The sequence below is a fragment of the Peromyscus leucopus genome, chromosome 14 (assembly GCF_004664715.2).
Source record: "Peromyscus leucopus breed LL Stock chromosome 14, UCI_PerLeu_2.1, whole genome shotgun sequence".
NCBI lineage: Eukaryota > Metazoa > Chordata > Mammalia > Rodentia > Cricetidae > Peromyscus > Peromyscus leucopus.
In genome coordinates this window covers 51,649,690-51,663,154 of record NC_051075.1, presented here as the reverse complement: position 1 = coordinate 51,663,154, position 13,465 = coordinate 51,649,690, and the positions used below count along the sequence as shown (strand labels likewise).

Sequence of the window (13,465 nt, the reverse complement as noted above, 5' to 3'; positions counted from 1 at the left end):
TTTCTTCATTCCCTCTCCAGTCTCCTTGGAGCCCTGCAAGAACTGGACACAGCCCAAGGGAAATGTGTGTTACAAACAGCAGGGCAATGGCAGAAATACCACCTAAGCCATGGGGGTCCAGATGATGTCACCATGTGTCCCAAATGCTGGACACGGAGCTACAGAGCTTGGCGTTTGTCACATTGGGATTGGTTCCCTCTCTCTTGCTGTCCCCCTGCTCCTTGCCTTTGGAGTGGGATGTTTACATTATATCTTTGGGTTATTAGAAGTCTGTTTTCTAATAACTTTCACTTCTCCTTCACAGAGGTTCATAGCTAAGAACATGCATTGTGTCTCTGTAGGGGCTCTGGACTTAGGCTGACCAATGTTTACACTGTTAAGACCACATGGACTCTCCTAAATTAAGCTAATCGAGGTGAGAAGATGTAGGTGTGGGCGGCCCTCTTCCCTGAGCTGGGGTCCCAGAAGGAAGAAGAAGGTAGCCGAGTAGAAGCATCCCTTGCTCTCTGCTCTTTTGCTGTGAGACAGTCTCACTAAGCAGCCCCTGCCAGGGGCTGGGACTGCACGTGTCCTCTGCTTCCTGCTTCTTGAGTGCAGGGACAATGTCAGGTATTTGTCACAGCAGCAAGAGAGTGGACAAACACAGTCCCCACAGGCTCGGGTTTTGAAGGCTTGTCCCTGTTTGGTGGTGCTATTTTGAGAGGCTGTGGAACCTTTTAAGATACAGGGCCACTGGGCGGTGGTGGCGCATACCTTTAATCCCAGCACTGTGAGTTCAAGGCCAGCCTGGTCTACAGAGTGAGTTCCCAGACAGCTAGGACTGTTACATAGAGAAACCCTGTCTCAAAAGAAAAGAGAGAGAGAGAGAGGAGAGAGAGAGAGAGAGAGAGAGAGAGAGAGAGAGAGAGAGAGAGAAATGGAGCCTAGCTGGTAGAAACAGGTCACTGTACAGGGTCAGCCCTTGAAGGTTGTAGACTGGTCTCTCTGGTTCTAAACTTCTTTTTCTTCCTCTTCCACTGAGATGTGAACAGTTGGCGCCACACACTCCTGCTGCCCAATTGCACTGTCTTCCTCCCACTGCTAGGGAAACTAGGAGACAAAGTAAACATTTTCTTCCCGTACTTTCTGTCAGGTACTGTGGTCACAGTGATTTGGGCACACCTAGTACAAGCCAGGTGTGATGGTGCATCTGGGCAGTCCCATCGCTTGGGAGGTAAAGCAGGAGGGTCAGGAATTCAAACTCTCCCCTGCCTACACAAAGAGTTCAAGGCCAGCCTGAGCCACAGGAGATCCTGCATCATGAAGAGAGGACACAGCAATGTGTCTCAGTGGGTGTTGCTAAAATTCCTTCGGGGGAGACATAAGCAACATCTACCCCTCTTCCTGTGGCCCATCCTGCAGCGAGCTGCAATAATATAGAGATTCAGCTGTATATAATAAAAGCTATACCTTGACCGACCAAGGTGTCCTTCAAGAGGAAGCCATTTATCAAGGAATCTTTGGTGTTATTTAGCTTATTAATATATATCAGCTGTATTCTGCTATGAAATTCTTGTGTGTCCATATACTGCTAGGCCATATTGGCAAACAGCTAAGCTTCTCAGACCTACCGCTGATCCACTAGCTAACTAACACCTCTGCAGGGCCTGGGAGACAGGCAGCTGTAGATGCAGAGCTTTGTTTCTTGTGCCAATGAAGCTCAGACCATCCCTTGCCTTCAGGTCTAGTAGCATGGAAGAGGTATTGACTCAGGACAAGAGGGCTTTTTGCATAACCAGGTGCATGACCAGAGAGAAAGAACCAGGTGGTTTCTGTAGATGGTAGACAGAGCTGCGTGGCCGGAGAGGAGAGAAGAAGGCAGAATTTCTCAGGGCCGGGGTAAGGAGCAGGAAGGACAGATGGAGGGTGAAGGAACAGAGGATGAAGATGAGGTCAAAAGCAGAGGAGCTTAGTTAGGACTATGAGAGGACAGGAAGAGTAGGTACAGAGAGGAACTGAATGTCAGGACAGAACTGAAACTGTGTAGTTAGAAGTTTGTTGTGGAGAAAGAAAGTAATGGATGAAAGAGCATGGTGTACATAGATTCTTCTCCCTCAGATAACCCCACACCAGATGTAGTGTCGTCCCCAGGACTCTGGGAGGAATCTTTTCAGGCAGGCACCTGGGAAAATTCTGTTACCATCCTAAGACAGAGGTATCACTCTACCAAAGTTTACTCTGAGTAACCAGTGATTTTACTGTGCTTACAGAGAACAAGTGAGGTGTTACTTACCAGAGTGTACATGGTCCTCCCACCCCCCCACCCCCAGGCCAAACTGGAAATTCTTTACCTAGCATGGATGGTTTTCCCACTGCCACATAGATGGAGCCCCTCCCCCAGTAGTCACTGGCCTGTGTACTCTAGCCCCTCCCAGAGGCTCTCGAACTTAGGGCAGAGTTGCATACAACAGTGGCTGGATGCCCAGCTGTGGGTCCAGGACCCTCCCTTCCTCTGTGAGGGGGGTGTAAACAGTCAATAGGCCCAGCTGGGATGATCATTTGTGAGTTACCACTGCTGAACTCAAGTCAGGCTGATTGGCTCAGAGGACAGTCCTGTGCAGCAATGCGTAGGAGGACCTGATCAATGACCTGAGTTTGATCCCTGGACCCATTTTGGGAAGGAAAAGACCCACCCCTGCTGTGCCAGGTACACACACACACACACACACACACACACACACACACACACACACACACCACCACCACCACCACCACCACCACCAACAACAACAACAACAACAAAACAAAACACTTCAGGAATTTAAAAGTAGAAAGAATAGAGTTCTCTGGCTACAAGTGCTTTTTCAATTTAAAAATTATTTTCTTGTGGGGCTGCAGAGCAGTTAGGAATGAATGCACGCTGCTCTTCTGAGGTGGTTTGAAATCACGGCATAGCTTAATGTAATCCTCCTGCTTCTGCTTCCTGAGAGCTGGGGCTACAGAGGTATGCCACCATACCAAGTTGGGGCTTCTAAATTTTTTTTTTATGACGCAGGGTCACTCTGTGTAACCCCTGGCTGGCCAGGGCATTGATATGCAGTCTTGGCTGGTCTGGGGCTTGTGGTGATTCTCCTGTCTCAGCCTCCCAGGTGCTCAATTGAAGGCAGGCGTCACCACCATGCTTGACTCCTATATGCTCTTTAAATCAAGGGACACATGTTTTTAGTTCCTGCACTCGGGATTACGTGTGTGTGTGTGTGGGGGGGTGTATTAGGAATGTACTATTGCTCAGTTCAAAGCCTGCTTCGGAGTTTTTCCCTTAGACTATTCCAGCCAAGATAAGAAAAGAGTGGACCTTCTAATCTTCTAATTAATGAGTTTGCCAATCACGGCAGCTTCATGGCAGCCAACAGCAGAGTCATCCCTTTTGGGAAGGTAAACTTAGGTTTGTTTGGCTAACAACTGGTTAGAGTGAGGAACAGTTAATTAAAAGATTGACAGTCTCCACATCGAAGAGCAAGACAGGTGGTTATGAAAGGCCAGCTCCCTGAGCCAACAGGTCAAAACCTTGAACTCAGAGCGATACTGAAATTCCACTGGGCATCAAGACCAAACCTGCTCTGCCTGCCACGCAGTCCAGGAAAGGCTGAACCCTGCAGAGGATTCCTTAGAAGTCATCCTTAAAGCTTCTGCTGTTCTGCTCAGCCAATGTGACTAATAAAGAGGGACGAGTCTGCTGCTAAGGGGCGGGGGCAGCGGGGGAGTTGGTTTTTCCGACACAATTCAGCCTGTCCTAGCTAAGGTGTGAGCACCTGAAGAATCAAAAATTAACATTTTTTTGTTTGTTTTTTGAGGCAGGGTTTCAGTGTGCAGCCCTGGCTGTCCTGGAACTCCCTCAGTAGAGCAGGCTGGCCTCAAACTCAGAGATCCGCCTGCCTCTGCCTCCTGAGTGCTGGGATTAAAGGTGTACGCCACCACCACCTGCTACTTTTTCTTTTGATCTCTTGTTATTGAGACAAAATATATCTAGTCTCTTAGATATATCTGTGTCTTATTTCATACTGAAAAATTCTATGAGAAGTTATGTTGTTATTTTATTTATTTAATTTGGTTTTTTGAGACAGGGTTTCTTTGTGTAGTCCTGGCTGTCCTGGATCTCACTCTGTAGACCAGGCTGGCCTCGAACTCACAGAGATCCTCCTGCCTCTGCCTCCTGAGTGCTGGGATCAAAGGCATGTACCACTACTACTCGAGCTGAATTTGTGTTTTTGAAAACTCAAAGGTTGTCCTAAAATGCTGATTTATTACTATTTGAAATTCACTTATGTTGTTAGGTCCCTTTTCTCTCCAGAAGGGCCGTTACCATGGTGTCTGGATTGGCCCGAATTTCTGAGTCAAATTCATCTCCTGCCTTAGCTTCCCAACAGCCAGGACTTTAGGAGTGCCGCGAACCCAGCTGCGGGCCAGGGTCTTCACGGATATGGGGTGGCCAACCTCCTCAAGAGCAGAGCAGGGGTGTAAAAAGCTGGTAAGGAGGAATCTTTTCTTGGTGTTATTTCTTCGAGACAGGGTCTTGTTGGCTTTCATAGTCAGCGCTGGCCTTGGGCCCTGGCTGCTCCTACCTCAGACTCCTGAATGCTGGGATTGCAGGCATGTGCTGCCGCCGCCGCCACACCCAGCTGGAAAACGATTTTATAAAAGGAATTTCGTGTGTGGTCAAGTTGGCTGTGGTCGAGGGAATTATTCAGAAGTTTCCCTAAAAATCGAGCTTCACCACATTATCCAAACGCAGAATTTTCTGTTAGTGATGTTACAGCCACACTTCCCTCTGGAGAGGAAGCTGTTCCTTGTGAACATGTTGCGAGGTTTTGATTTTTTGATGCCCCCCTTTTTTACTTTTTCAGCCACCTTTGGAACTGCAGCTTTCCCCGTCCTACAGGCTCCATATAATGTCTCTAATTCTGGGTTTCAAATGCTATCACCGCTGTTGAAAGTAGCAATTACGTTTCTCAGGACGGGCTTTTCCTTTCGCAAATGCATCTCCCAGAGGTTTGACGTTCGCTGTCTCACAGCCCAGGTCAGGAGATGGTGTGTGACTCACTGCTTCCCTCCCTCCTCATCCTCTCTTAGGGAAGTGCTGTTGCTGTGGTCTGATTCAGACATGGTTGACTTATTTTATGTGTGTGTGCAATGTGTGTATATATGGTATGCATGTGTGTGTGTGTGTGTATGGTATGTTTCATGATGTGTGCATGGTGTGTGTGTGTGATGTGTGTGTATGGTGTGCGTGTGATGTGTGTGTATGGTGTGTGTGTATATGTGTGATGTGTGTGTATATGGTATGTTTCATGATATGTGTATGGTGTGTGTATGATATGTGTGTGAGGTGTGTGTGTGTATATGCTACATATGACACGGGTATATGGTATGTGTGTGACATATGTGTGTGTGATATAGGTATATGATCTGTGTGTGTATATGGTATGTGTGTATTGTGTGTAGTACATGTATTCATATGTATGCAAGCATGTGTGTGCCATTGTGCTCATGTGGAGGTCAGAGGGCAACCCCGGGTGTTAGTGCTTGCCTTTAGCCTTGTTCTCTGAGGCAGGGCCTCTTGTTCACTGCCCCGTGGGCTGCTCTTGGGCTCCCCAGCATTGCCCTAGCTTGGCCTCCCATCTCTCCATGGGTAACAGCGTCACATCTGGCTTTACCCAGGTTCTGGGGCTCCACGCTCCTCTTCTCACACTTGCAGGGCGGCACTATCCACCCAGCAATCTCCCCCAGTGCTCAAACGCTTCCTCCAAGGTCTACGGAGGCGTGTGAATTGATCTGTACGGTTGACTTGTCTTCATGTGTCTGCCGTCCAGTGTAACAGGAAACGGCACAAGCCATGACCGTTACCCTTCCCCCACGCTGGCCCTTTTCGTTATTTCAAACAGGCTATTGCCATGTAGCCTGGCTGATCACACATGGCAATCCCTCTGCCTCAGCCTCCCAAGTACTGGGATTACAGGTGTGCACCACCAGGCTCAACCTAGGACCTCACCCATGCCAGGCAGGTGCTCTCTATCAGTGGGCTACATGGAGGTCACTTTCTCTACCTGTGGTTCTCTTTGCTGGCCTCAAGAAGATGCTGAGGGCAAGGGCTAGGGGACACCATATTGCTCCATGAGACTTGTGCCAGGGCTGTGACTGTCCTCCTCATACATGAGGAACACAGGGGTAGATCTGGCTCCTCAAACAGCGCTTTTACCTGCTCTACCTTCTCTGGGTCCCTCTGGCCTTGATTCTCTTTTAAGATCTGGTGCTACTGGGGAGTGGTTCATTGCAGACACTGAAACCCCATCTGAATTTGTTGTCCCAGATGTCAGTGCCAACACTGGGGTCCCCAAGAAGATCAAAGTAATCGTTCAGACCTGAAAGAGCCCATCTCCAGCAGGACCTTCCTGGCACTGGCTGCTCCCTCTCCCCATCCACACCTGCCATGCACACAGCAGCTGGAAGGGGTACAGGGCTGTCCTCTACTTGACAACAGGTGTGCACCTCTTCGCAGTGTCTTCCCAGGCTCACATGACCAGGGAGCACAGTGATGAGTCCATCCAGAGTCTGCCAATCTCAGCTGGCCTGGAACTCAGCAGGAAGTGCTCCATCAGGTGCAGGAAGCAGGTTTGCTCCCACAGTGCAACTCCAGCAGGCAGTAGATACAGGCTCCAGAAGCAGAGCATCACCGATGGCCTCCAGACCTATGCCTGGCTTCTGATACCAGCAGCTCTGCCCCTAACACGTGCCAGAAGACTCCATGATGTCATCTGATGCAAGGAGTAAAGCTTGGAGCAGTTCCACACAGCAGCCCACAGCCAGGGCCAGCCGGGGGCTATCAGCATCCTGCCTCCTTGGCTCCCCCAGCTCCGGGGATACCTGCAGCACGAAGTCCATTGGTCCTTGTCTCCAGTGGCACTGTACTCCAGGAGCTCCTTGCACAGGGCAATAGTATCTGCCTCCTGTCTCTAGTCCATCCTCAGCTAGCACTTGGATGATATGGGCACAAACATCCAATTTCTTGCTTCCATTCATTCCGAGAGAGGAGTAAAATGATGATCCATTCACAGAAGTAGGCTATAGATTTGGTTGTCCACGATTAAGACATAGGTAACATCAGGTGGGCTAAACCGTAATTCTAGCCTCAGAAGACAGAGGGAAGGGATCCCTTGAGCAAGCTGGCTAGTGAGACTAGTCATACTGGGGTCCTTGTCTCCAGTGGCACTGTACTCCAGGTACTCCTTGCACAGGGCAATAGCATCTGCCTCCTGTCTCTAGTTCATCCTCAGCTAGCACTTGGATGATATGGGCACAAACATTCAATTTCTGATTTCTATTCATCCTGAGAGAGGAGTTAAATACTCTGTTCTTGGCTATAATCCCTCTTGGGGTTTCTATGTTTTGGCAACATAATTTCTTGTGTTTGTATTTCTTTGGGGCTTTTTTTGTTTGTTTGTTTTTGTTTTTCAAGACAGGGTTTCTCTGTGTAGTTTGGTACCTGTCCTGGAACTCGCTCTGTAGACCAGGCTGGCCTCGAGCTCACAGAGATCCGCCTGCCTCTGCCTCCCAAGCACTGGGATTAGAGGCGTGCGCCACCACCGCCCGGCCTTGTGTTTTTGACTACTTTGGAAAACTGAGTTGTGATAAAGGTTTTGTTATTTTATTTCCACAGCTACGTATTTTTTAAATTTGCCTTTTCTTTTTTCTTTTTTAAGACAAGGTCTTACTGTGTCACCCTGGCCAGACTAAAACTCACTCTGCAGACCAGGCTGTCCTGGGAAACCCACCTGGTACCTCTGTCTTCCAAGTGCGGAATCCTTTGGATACTTCTTGGCAGTGCTCTACAAAATCAAAGTCCTAAATTCAGTCTTTCTGACCTTGAGATGGCTACCCAAGCTCCCCGCCTCATGTACTCTAAAGCTTTTAAGTGAAAAATACTAAACCAGGGCTGGGGGGTGGGGGGTGGGGAGGGGGGCAGGGATGGCTCCGTGGGCAAAGTGCTGTGGGTGGCATGTGCTGCTAACCCCAGTGCTGGAGGCTGAAGACAGAGAGAGGCCCCAGGAACTCGCTGGTCAGCTGTCCTAACGCACTGGGCACGTGTGTGGAGGACGTCAGGTGTCCCGTTCTGCCAATCTCTACCATGTTCCCTTGGAGCAGGGTCTTTCGTGGAACAGGGGCTAGGCTGGCGATCAGCACACCTGTCTGTCTGTCCCTTTGCTCCTCCCCCCCAATTGATGGCGTTCCAGGAGCATGTGACCATGTCTGGATTTCTACGTGGGTTCTGGAGATTTGAACTCATGACCTCATGCTTGCACAGCAAGTGTTCTTAACTGCGAAGCCATCTCCCCAGCCCTTCCATCTTTCCCTTAAGTTAATGGAGTATGATGAATGTTCCAAAGCTGTATAGAATCTTTGAATTGTTTTGTCTGTCGTAATTCTTACCAGGTTAAGGTATTGTATGCCACAGACATAGCCATTTTCATTGAATCTCTGTTCGTGGCAAACTCTTCAGATTTTTTTTTTTAACTTTTTTTTTTAGACAGGGTAGCCTGTCTCTGGGTAGCCCTGGCTAGCCTGGAACTCTCTCTGTGAACCAGGATGGCTTTAAACTCGAGAGATCTGTTTACATCTGCCTCCTCGTAAGTGCTTGGATTAAAGGTGTGCACACCTATGCCCCGCCTGTGGTCTTTTCCTAAAGAATTTTCTACTGCTTCATTTACTTTTTACGGGCACGGCTGTTTTGCCTGCCTGCATACCTGTCTGTGTACTCCTTGTGTGACTGGTACCCACAGAGGCAAAAGAGGGCACTGGATTCCCTAGGACTGGAGTTACAGCTGCTCGTGAGCAGCCGTGTGGGTGCTGGGAACCGAACTCAGGTCTTCTGGGAGAGCAGCGACTGCTCTTAACCACTGGGAAAGCTCTCCAGCACCGTTTTTTTGAATTTATTCTGTGGGGAGTGTGGGGATGCAGAATCTCACAGCGGGAGGCAGTCAGAGGACCATTTGCTGGAGTCAGCTCTCTCCCCCGCCATGTAGACCAAACTCAGGATGCCGCCAAGTTTAGTGGTAGGCCCATCTACCATCATACCAGGCCTAAACTCAAAACCATGCCAGGCATGGTTACCCATGTCTGTTATCCCACTGCTCATGAGGCCAGCCTGGGCTACACAGTGAGGCCATGTCTCAAAAGTCAAAGACCAGAGCTAGAGAGATGAGATGGCTCAGTGACCAAGAACACACACTGTTCTTCCGGAGGATGTTTGTTTCCCAGAACCAGGTTGGACGATTCACAGCCACCTCTAGTTCCAGCTCCAGGGCACCAGCTCTCTCTCTCTCTCTCTCTCTCTCTCTCTCTCTCTCTCTCTCTCTCTCTCTCTCTCTCTCTCTCTCTCTCACACACACACACACACACACACACACACACACACTCACCCCATGTGTATAAATCTAATAAATTTATTTTTTATGACAAGGCCTCACTACATAACTGTCTGGCCTGGAACTCACTATGTAGACCAAGCTGACTCAGACTCATAGAGATCTGCCTGTCTGTGGCTCTGCTGGGATAAAAAGCATGCACCACATCTTGTAAAAGAATTTTTTAAATCTCATCTTTTGTAGATCCCTCCCTCCTGGATTTCTGTTTAATTTATGTAAGCCAACATTGTGCTGCTCCCCACAAGTTCCTTAAATGTGTGTGTTCACACACATACACACACACACACACACACACGCACACGCACACGCACACGCACACACACACACGTGTGTTGAGCCTGGTGGCACATGCTTTTAATCCCAGCATTTAGGGAGCAGATGAAGGCAGATCTCTGTGAGTCTGGTCTACAAAGTGAGTTTCAAATCAGCCAGGGCCACATACTAAGATCCTTTCTCAAAGACAAAAAGAAACAAAAAACAGTAATTCCCTTGCTTGCTCTCTCCATATATGTGTATCTAAAAAAACTTTAGGTTTATTGTATGAGTGTTTTACCTGATGTATGTCTGTGTATCATGTACACACCTGATGCCCGAGGTCAGGAGTCTGAGTCCCTGGAATGGAAGCTACAGATGATTGTGAGCTACCATGTGGGTGCTGGGAACCAAACCCAGGCCCGTTCCAAGAGCTGCACGAGCTCTTAGCCACAGAGCCATCCAGCCCCAGCCATTTTGTTTCTTTCATATTTAAATTTGTAGTATTGTTGAGTGTGGTCTTTGTGCACCACCATGTGCGTGCAGAGGTCGGAGGAAACCTTTCCTTACAGCCAGATCCTGAGTCAAGATGGGGTGTGAGGTTGACCGACAGGACAGTGGTCCTTACCTGCTGATGTGGGAAATGCAAGCTTGCGATCAGCCTCGCTCCATCCCCGTCTTCACATGCTCTGAGCACCCACGCAGGGCTCCTAACGCTCAGAAACTGCTCCCAGCTGAGGCAGATGAGCCAGGGGCCTCTAGCCGAATACAGTAACACCGCTTCTAAGATTCACGAACACAAATGATGCCTCCATGTGTTGGTTGGAAAGAAAATGGCCCCCCAAGGTAGTGGCACTATTAGGAGGTGTGGCCTTTGTTGGAGGAAGTGTGTCACTGTGGGGGTGGGCTTTGGGGGTCTCCTGTGTTCAAGCTATAACCAGTGACACTGACCACTTCCTGTTGCCTGTATATCAAGGTGTAAAACTCTCAGCTCCTCCAGCACCATGTCTGCCTGCACGCTGCCATGTCCCACCTTGATGATAATAAACTAAACCTCTGAAACTGGAAGCCACCCCAGTTAAATGATTTCTTTCTAAGAGCTGCCATAGTCATGGTGTCTCTTCATAGCAATAGAAACTCTAACTAAAACACTCCATTTCTCACAGGAGTGAATATTCGGATTCCAGATGCTTCGGGCTGCTGGCGTGACTGGCCATTCACCTTTTGTTTTTTGAGACAGGTTCTTGCTACTTTTACGTGTAGTCTAGCTGGCCTTGAACTTGAGTTGACCCTCCTGCCCGTCTCCTTAATGCTGGCATTACAGTGCGCACTACCATACTTGGCTCTACCTCTTAGCCGTTCCTTCTGAAGACAATGGCCAGCTGTGGCTTTTCCTACCCCGGAACTAATGACGTATTGTTATTTATTTATGGGTGTGACCACAGGCACCCAAGTGGGTCCCAGAGACCAAACTCATCGGGTCTGCACCTTCACCTGCTGAGCCCCCTGAGTACCAGACCCCATCCATCTATCTATCCATAGCTGAGAATGGAAATGTTTTCGTTTCAGGACAGAGAGCAGCAGGTGCACTACCACCTAATGAAAGCAGTAGTGTACCTTCCCACTAGTTTAGCTATGTAGCAATCTCCCTCTCCCTCCCCCTCTTCTCAACAGTCTCAATATAGTCTTGGCTGTCCTGGAACTCACTACATAGCCTTGGCTGGCCTGGAACTCACTACATAGTCTTGGCTGTCCTGGAACTCACTACATAGCCTGGCCTGGAACTCACAGAGATCTCCATGTACACACTTTGGATCATCTCTAATGATCTAATGGGGGTTATTTTTTGGTTTTTGTTGTTTTGGTTTTTCAAGACAAGGTTCTCTGTGTTGCCCTGGCTGTCCTGGAACTCACTCTGTAGACCAGGCTAGCCTTGAACTCAGAGATCTGCCACCTCTGCCTCCCGAGTGCTGGGGTTAAAGGCATGCGCCACCGCTACCAGGTGTGTTACTTTTTTTTTCTTTAGGCAATGTCTCATTTTGTAGCTTGGACTGGCCTTGAACCCATAGCAATCCTCTTGGCTCAACTTCCTGAGTGCTGAGTGTACAGGTGTGCACCATGGCCAGCTTTGGGTTATTTAGAATACAGACTGCTAATACATGTGGTTATGACAAGAGGAAGTATTCTGTGTGTTTGGTACAAACGCCATTTCCTTTCTCAAATATTTGGTCTGTGGTTGAACCACAGATTCAAAATACAGGACCTTGAACAGCAGTTAGAAACAGATGGGCTGCTGCACCTTTGAAGGTGTGACTCTGCTGTAACCCATGCAGCCTTGTTATGATCTGAGAGCAGATGTCCCCAAGTGTCTTGGCGTCTATGAATGACCCAGTGCACAGGCTTCCACATCAATGTTCCCGGAAGAAAACGAGCACCACCGGGCTCTTGCGTTCTTTATTCACTTGACAGATACAGGAAGGAAATCTGCAACCATCTATCAAAATTATATCTTACCAAGAGTTTGAAAGATGTTTTATTTAAAACGTTGTATATTCACAGTCAGTTATGTACAAAGTAGTACCCATAGTAGCAGAAGCTAGGCAGTGACCATGTGAGAGTAAACGACACCTGGAAACCCTTACCCTGGCACCTGCCGCTCTGCATCAGCCTCCAGTATGCATTTGACTACGAGTATGCATTTGACTAGAAGTGCTTTCAGAGAAAACCTTCCTGCTGGGCAAGCAAGTGCTAGGGCTACACTGCAGGGCCAGGGGGGGCCCCGAATCTACCCCACAGTCCTGGCGATGGCTTTGACATTCAAGGAAGGGTTCACTTCAGCACTGGGATATGCTTTGCAATATGCAAATTGGGGTTTCCTCTCAGATGAGGAGACTGAGAAGGTGCAGAAGACCCTGAGAAGTGGCAGGCAGCCTGTGGGTATCTAGCCGGCACTATCAAAGAGAGTTAGGAATGGAAACCAGTGCCTTTTCTGGTAAACTGCCCATGCTTGAATAATCTAAGGACATGAGAAGACCCCAGGATTGCTTTTGGACTCTAACTTCTCATCTAGATATGACATCACTTCCATCCTAAGGGTGCAAGCAAATCTCCAGTTTCCAAGCTATCCTCAAATTCAGCATTAAGGACCCACTGGGAGTGAGGAGAGATGGGAGTCGGGGGGAGGGAGTCTCGCTGAAAGGATGTTTTTTGAGTGAAAGAAGTAATCGTCTAACATTCTTTTGTAAGCCTCAGTGGTCACCGACCAAAGTAGTTAAAGAGAAGTCAAGACCTTGCCCGGGGTCTGGGGATATAGCTCAATTGGTAGAGTGCTTGCCTAGCATGCACACAGATAGGCCAGGTTCGATCCCCAGCACAGGTAATCCCAGCTCTGGGAAGGTAGGAGATCGTCCTCAGCTACATAACGAGTCTGAGGATAGTCTGGGGTTTTCTTTCAGAAAGAGAAAAAGAAAGGGGAAGAGGAAGGAACAGGAAACGGGAGGGAAGCGGAGGGAGGAAAGAGGGCGGGCAGGCAGGGCTCTGGCTCCTCTTTGCAGCCTTAGCCTCCTGCCCCATGCCAGGCACTCAGGAGAATGAACAATGCCGGTCTCTCAGCTTTTCTTCCAGGGTTAGGTCACAGACGGTCACAACTGCACAGCCTGGCTCTGGGGGTCAGAGGCAGGGACTTCCTCTAGAATCCTGACCTTGGAAGACCTTACTTGGCAGTTCAACAAACAGGATTAAGAACGTATATAGGG

At 48.8% G+C, this 13,465-nt stretch overlaps 1 pseudogene; it reads right to left on the bottom strand.

Moving 5' to 3' along the window:
* Nucleotides 1–6,128: 6,128 nt before the first annotated feature.
* Nucleotides 6,129–7,019, bottom strand: LOC114698884 (annotated as a pseudogene).
* Between the last annotated feature and the right edge of the window lie 6,446 nt (nt 7,020–13,465).